This window comes from Cibotium barometz, chromosome 29, assembly GCF_041138505.1.
Source record: "Cibotium barometz isolate CiBa-2024 chromosome 29, ASM4113850v1, whole genome shotgun sequence".
Taxonomy (NCBI): Eukaryota; Viridiplantae; Streptophyta; class Polypodiopsida; order Cyatheales; family Cibotiaceae; genus Cibotium; species Cibotium barometz.
The window spans coordinates 46,477,686-46,485,612 of NC_141074.1; the positions used below are offsets into that span (position 1 = coordinate 46,477,686).

Sequence of the window (7,927 nt, forward strand, 5' to 3'; positions counted from 1 at the left end):
GTGGAATGTAATTATTCATTTGGTTCACCGATTGGAAGCTGATGTTATGATCCTTTTGTAATGCTTATGACAGTATTTTCTTTTTGTAACTTTGGGCTCTAAGTACTCGAATGATAAGTATGGTTCTTTTTGTCTCTCAGATATCATTGTTGTGAGAGAGAGAGAGAGAGAGAGAGAGAGAGAGAGATTGATTTATATATGTGGATATAATCTCTTAGTATTTATATGGAGATTATAGAGAATGTCTCTTTTAATGGTTTTTTTATAGAAAATTCTCTTTTTATGGCTTTTTGTCTCTTATATGTACATGGGGGGAAGAGAGAGAGAGATTTCTAAGCTTGGTTTGGTCATTGGAAGACATTGGATGTTGATTTTATAATGTTTTTGTAATATTTGTGACATTGTTATTGTCTTTTTATAAGTATATATGTAATGTTTTAGGATTATAGATTTTGTCTGTTATTTTTATATATGTAAGTTTTAAGGAAAAATGTGAAATGAAGTTAAGGGGATGGAAAGAGCTCTCATGTATTCTACTTTGTGGATCAATGTAGGTACATTAGCTTTTCATAGGGCTGCCATATTGTTGATTTGTCATATAGTTTGGGTCTTCCTTAGTCTTTTGAGGTAAGCTACCAAAACTTTGCTTTATTTTTGTTTTTCTTCTTAATTGTATGTTTATTTTTAGAATTTATGATTTTTAAATACGAATAGTTCGATATAGTTTGATAAGAGCATAAGGATTTTAATGCTCATGAGAAAAGATGAAACTTGGCAAAGATCAAATAAGTTTATGACATTTACTTACCTGCATATAAGCACAATCTAGCTTGAGTCAAAGGGATGGATATATATATAGATATATATATATATGTATATATATATATATACATGTACATATATATATACATGTATATATATATATATATATATATTCATGTATATACATGTATATATTCATGTATATACATATATATATATACATGTATATATAGATGTATATATACATGTATATACACATGAATATATAGATGTATATATATATATATATGTGTGTGTGTGTGTGTGTGTATATATATATATACATGTAAATATATATGTATAGATATATATATACATGTATATATATATATATATATATATACATATATATATATATACATATATATATATACATATATATACACATGCATATATAGATGTATATATTCTACTTTGTGGATCAATGTAGGTACATTAGCTTTTCATAGGGCTGCCATATCGTTGATTTGTCATATAGTTTGGGTCTTCCTTAGTGTAATGTTTTAGGATAATAGATTTTGTCTGTTATTTTTATATATGTAAGTTTTAAGGAAAAATGTGAAATGAAGTTAAGGGGATGGAAAGAGCTCTCATCTATTCTACTTTGTGAATCAATGTAGGTACATTAGCTTTTCATAGGGCTGCCATATTGTTGATTTGTCATATAGTTTGGTTCTTCCTTAGTCTTTTGAGGTAAGCTACCAAAACTTTGCTTTATTTTTGTTTTTCTTCTTAATTGTATGTTTATTTTTAGAATTTATGATTTTTAAATACGAATAGTTCGATATAGTTTGATAAGAGCATAAGGATTTTAATGCTCATGAGAAAAGATGAAACTTGGCAAAGATCAAATAAGTTTATGACATTTACTTACCTGCATTTAAGCACAATCTAGCTTGAGTCAAAGGGATGGATATATATATAGATATATATATATGTATATATATATATATACATGTACATATATATATATATATATATATATATTCATGTATATACATGTATATATTCATGTATATACATATATATATATACATGTATATATAGATGTATATATACATGTAAATATATATGTATAGATATATATATACATGTATATATATATATGTATATATATATATACATATATATATATATACATATATATATACATATATATATATATACATATATATATATATATATACATCCCAAGAGAGAGAGAGAGAGAGAGAGAGAGAGAGAGAGAGAGAGAGAGAGCTTTATAATCTTTTAGTATGTATGTGAAGATTGGAGAAAATCTCATGAGGGATTTGTATATTATGTGTATACACAAATATCATAGAAAAAATATTGTTATTTTTATTCAATGTTTACTATTTTATAATAAAGAAAATGACTTTACTATTTTATGATGGAATTAGGTTTATAGCAAGAATGGTAGAGACACGTAGTTTGAGGTGTCCTCTTCAGACCATTTCCTTGAATGCTCCAAGGAAAAGAAGAAGAAATGAAAAAATAAAATGTGCACAGGAGTCAAGGGATAGTGAACCTCATTGTTGTGATGCAAGGATGCATAATGTTACCTGTAATACCGGTGATGTATTGATGCAAGAGACTCATAGGATTCTTGCAGAAAACGATACCTTTTGTGCACAAAGACAAGTAGCAAAAGAAACTTTGATGTGTTTACCTCAATCTAGCACTAAGAGGTCTCAAATTGCCTTGGGTGGAGATAAAAGGATATCTAACAAGAGTGCTAGAAGTGTTCGCCGTGAAATTGCTAGGAATAGGACTCTTTTGAAAGAAATAACAAGGGAAATGGCAAGTGGAGTTTATTCAGGGATATCACTGGTTCAAAGTTTGAGACTTACAAGAAGGTACCGTCGCTTCATCGCTAGAAATAGGACCTCTTATAATGCAGCTAGAAGAGTAAATGAGGGTAATGCAATTACAATGTCTTCCTTTTTTTCCCATGAAGAGAGAGAAGTACCATTTGCTAATACAATAAGAAGGGAGAGTATCGAAGAAATTACCTCTTATGTATTTGAAAAAAGAAAGGGAGGGATTTTGTCTATCCTCCATGAACTCCCGCCCGTACAAGGTACACATGCAGCTACTTGGCCTTTGGTATATTCGTGCACTTTAAGTCACTCATTAGGAGGGATGACACATGAGTGTCGGTTTTGTGGAGCACAGTTACGGGCAAGTGAAAAGAAGATGAGTTGTGGACAGGTTCTTGGCAAATATTGTTGTAAACATGGGCGTGTGTCTGTTCCTTCACTTGCTGAACCACCTGAGCCATTAAGGTCTCTTTTGATTGGTAGTGACACTACAAGTAAAAAATTTCGAGAAAACATCAGGGCTTATAATAGTGTGTTGGCTTTTTCATCATTGGGTGCACAAATAGATGACTCTCTCTTTCATAATAGTAGTGTCTATACTTTCAAGGTGCATGGGACTGTTTATCATCGGATTGGGTCCTTGGTCCCCAATAATATGTACAATCCTAAGCCACAGTTTGCACAGTTGTATGTGTTTGATACTGAGCACGAATTACAAAATCGACTAGGTGTCATGAATGGATTGGAATCCACAACCCTAGAAGCACTTCAATCGATGATGCACACTTCTAATCCATTTGCACAAGCTTTTAAGTATGTGGGAAGAATGTTGAGTGACAATCCAAGTTTGGATTTGAAAATGACTATATGTGAGACGAAATCCACATCTAGGCAGTACTCAATGCCAACAGCTTCCGAGATTGCTGGTATCATGATTGGTCAAGGTGATGATCATAATGTTGGTCGTCGTGATATTTTATTGCATACTCGAGAAGGCACATGCAAACACATCTCTAATTTGCATAGGTGCTATATGCCTCTTTTGTACGTCATGTTATTTCCAAGAGGGGAGGATGGATGGCACTTGAGAATCCCTTATGCTGATGCACAAGTGAGTGCATTGAGAAATGGTCATTGTGTGACTCAACGACAATACTATGCTTATCGATTGCAAATTCGCCCAGATACAAATGCATGCTTGCTACGTGGTGGAAGGTTGTTGCAACAGTTTATGGTTGATGCCTATTGCAGTGTTGAAGAGTCACGATTATCTTGGCTACGCCATAATCAAAAAAGTTTGCGTTCAGAGGTTTATAGTGGTTTAGCAGACATGCTTCATGTGGAAGGAAGTGGAAGTGGTATTGCAGGAAGGACAGTGGGAAGTAGAATAGTGTTACCTTCCAGTTTTACTGGTGGGCCACGACAAATGTATCAACTTTATCAGGATGCCATGGCAATTGTTCGTTCAAAGGGCAAGCCCGATTTATTCATTACTTTCACCTGTAACCCAAAGTGGCCAGAGGTATTAGATGCTTTACTCCCGGGGCAAAGTGCATGTGACCGGCCTGATTTGACTACTAGAGTATTTCACCAAAAACATTCAGATATGATGAAAAATATCGTGAAGAAGGACCTCTTTGGTAAGGTGATTGGATATGTGAGTGTCATTGAGTTCCAAAAAAGAGGATTGCCTCATTCACACACGTTATTGATCTTGGATAGTGCCTATAAACCTAAGACTGTCCAAGACTATGATAGATTAGTATGTGCCGAATTGCCTGACAAGCAAATGTTTCCTGCTCTGCATGATGTCGTGTTGCATTGCAATATCCATGGGCCCTGTGGGCCATTCAATCCAAGTGCAATTTGTATGGATAAAGGGAAATGCACAAGGAACTATCCACGAGCTTTTGCACAAGAGACTACTGTGGATGAGAGTGGTTACCCCATGTATATGCGTCGAAATGATGGAAGAACTGTGGCATTGAAAAAGTGTAATGTTGATAATAGATGGGTTGTGCCATATAACCCTTATCTTTCAGTCACATATAATGCTCATGTAAATGTGGAAATATGCTCAACAATAGCAGCAGTGAAATATCTTTACAAGTACATATACAAGGGGCATGACAGAGCAACAATAAGATTTAGCACTGTACAAGGTGGGGATGTTAATGCTGCTTGCGTAGTCGATGAGATTCAGAGGTATTTGGATGCACGTTACGTCTCTGCATCAGAGGCATGTTGGAGACTCTTTGAGTATGATTTACACAATGAGAAGCCTGATGTGCAACGGTTGCAGGTACACTTAGATGGGGGTCATAATGTTATCTTCAGAGATGATGATAATATTGCAGATGTTTTTCAGAGGGAAAATGTAGGCAAGACTACTATGACTGAATGGTTTACCTGTAATCAACAACATCCTGAAGCAAACAATACATTGTATGGTGATTTCCCTCAACAATGGGTTTGGAACTCCAGGTTGAAGAAATGGACCAAAAGAAAGATTGGAAACACTATAGGGCGCATGTACTTTGTAGCTCCTTCGGCAGGTGAGGCATACTATGTTCGCCTACTTCTTACAATATGTAAAGGATCTAAGTCATTTGAAGATTTGCGTTCGCTCAATGGTCACATCTATCCTTCTTTCAAGGCAGCTTGCATTGCCAGAGGGATACTGGAAGATGATTCTGAATGGGTTGCATGTATGGAGGAAGCATCATCTATGCAAAATGCCTTGCAATTGAGATGTCTTTTTGGTACTATATTGCTATTTTGTGAGCCTTCCTGTCCAGGAATATTGTGGAAGAGATTTCGAGAAGAAATGATAGAAGATTTTCTATACCAGTTATCAAGAAGCAGGGGTCAGTTTATTGGTATTGAACAATTAGCTGAAACTCATGCACTACTACATTTGGAAGAAATTCTTCGTGCTCAGAGACGGACATTGGCAGATTTTGAAGGAATGCCTGAACTAAACAGAACTGATTTGGAAGTCTTGGGTGAAAATACATTGCTTTTGGAAGAGAGATCTTTTGATACTGTGGAACAATATAACCTGTCAAGTGCTATGGAGTCAACATTAACAGATAGCCAGCGTGTTGCTTTCGATGCTGTAATGCATGCAATTGCGACAGATGCAGGTGACATTTTTTTCCTGGATGGTCCGGGGGGATCGGGCAAGACCTATTTGTATAATTGCTTGCTTGCGCGAGTACGTGGACAAGGGTATGTTGCTTTGGCCACTGCATCGTCAGGTATTGCTTCTCTACTCTTGGCGAATGGACGTACTGCACATTCTAGATTCAAGATACCTCTGGAGCTAAACAATTCTTCAACTTGCAAAATCCCTGTACATGGACAACTTGCTGAGGTTTTGAGAGTTTGTAAGCTCATTATTTGGGATGAGGCTCCAATGATTCATCGTTATGCTTTTGAAGCATTGGATAGGAGCTTACAAGATGTATTATTCTCAGATAAGCCATTTGGTGGAAAGGTTGTATTAATGGGAGGAGATTTTAGACAAATCTTGCCTGTTATTATGAAGGGAAGACGTGAGGATATTGTTAATGCAGCATTGTGTCGTTCCTTTCTATGGAACTCTATCAAAGTTCTAAAGTTAGCTGGAAATATGCGTATTCAATCAAGCAATACTAATGGATGCAATGAGTTTAAACAGTGGGTCATGAATATTGGGAATGGAGTGGATTGTAGCGATGATAATACGATGGTGACACTACCAAGTAATATGGTCTTGCAAAGATCGAGTCTTAAAGACTTGGTACATTGGGTATACTCTGAATTGGCTATCACTACGACATATGCTTCATACTTTAGTGAGCGTGCTATTCTTGCTCCGATAAACAGTCAAGTGGATATTGTGAATAAGACAGCTTTGGATGCAATGCCTGGTGAGCCTAAGCAATATTTCAGTGCAGATTCAATTCTTGAAAATGATGAAAATTCATTCCTGTATTCCACAGAATTTTTGAACACAATCGACCTTCGGGGCGGATATCCACCTCACTGCTTGGTTTTAAAGTTAGAAGCTCCTGTTATTTTGCTTCGTAACTTGGATCCAAGACGTGGACTCTGTAATGGTACACGGATGATATGTAAGGCCTTTCACTCTAAAGTCTTGGAGACTGAAATCATCACTGGTACTAAAGTTGGTGAAAGAGTATTTCTTCCACGGATTACCTTTATATGCAGCGAGGCCCAACTACCATTCACCATGAGGAGGAGACAGTTTCCCGTCCGGCTGGCATTTGGCATGTCAATAAACAAATCACAAGGCCAAACCCTAAATGTCTTGGGGTTGTATTTGGTGACTCCAGTGTTTACTCATGGACAACTGTATGTCGCGTTGTCACGAGCACGGTCTCCTCATGCTGTGAAGGTGTTACTTGAGGATAACGCTAATGTGGAGTGTTCATTTGATGATCTTCAAAGTTATACACCTACAACAAACAATATTGTTTATAAGGAGATCTTGATGACTTCAGAGTGACAAGTCAGGTTTCTTATTTAAGTTCTGCAATTTGATTAATTTTGTTGTGATTTCTTTTTTTATACATATTTGTCCATGGTAAAAGTACCTATTTTTTGTTGTTTACAGACATGTCTGAGATTACCTTTACATTGGACATGCCTTTGTCGAGGATAGAACGTGAGTTTTTCTCTATATTTGCTTAACTTTTCTTGATTACAAAGTATGGAACATGACATTCTATACTAATGTCTATCTGTATACAGAGCCACCGCTATGGTCAGCTCCTATTACTGCAGGTCACGTAGCAGGGATTATGATTGATGCTTATAGGGATGGGTAAGTATAAGTGTAATTGTTAGGCATTGTATGAATATTTTTTGAACCTATATATAAATAATTGTATAACCTATTTGTTATGCTTTGATTTTAGGATATTACATGACATTGATACGTTTATGGTAAGAGTTGTCGACGAAGGCATTGAGATGTACGGGATTGGTGTTCCTGATGAGGAGTGGGGTGTGTATTTGTTTTGGAGAGAGATGGACAGATGCTTTGCATCATTTGAGGGGTATTCAGTACCCGATGAGTGGGTGTTTCTTACATCCATCATGGCCATTGGTATTCGTTATGCGTTTTATACTAGAGCTCCTCATGTACCATCCACTCGATGTTCTATTGTACGAGGTAATTTTGATTATGTTTTTCTATTATAAGATTTTTTTGAGATTTTATTTATCGATGTGTCGTTATGTGCAGATTTGATTTATCATTGTTTCGTTTTGTGCAGGTCCTTTGCATTCATCGA

The 7,927-nt window shown here is 35.8% G+C and overlaps 1 long non-coding RNA gene across 1 annotated transcript; it reads left to right on the forward strand.

Annotated features, from left to right (window-relative positions):
* Positions 1-563: 563 nt before the first annotated feature.
* Positions 564-7,456, forward strand: LOC147622264 (uncharacterized). Its single transcript, XR_015269735.1, has 4 exons — positions 564-627; positions 1,422-1,494; positions 7,246-7,296; positions 7,383-7,456. It is a non-coding gene; the product is annotated as an uncharacterized LOC147622264 (long non-coding RNA).
* The last annotated feature ends 471 nt before the right edge of the window (positions 7,457-7,927 follow it).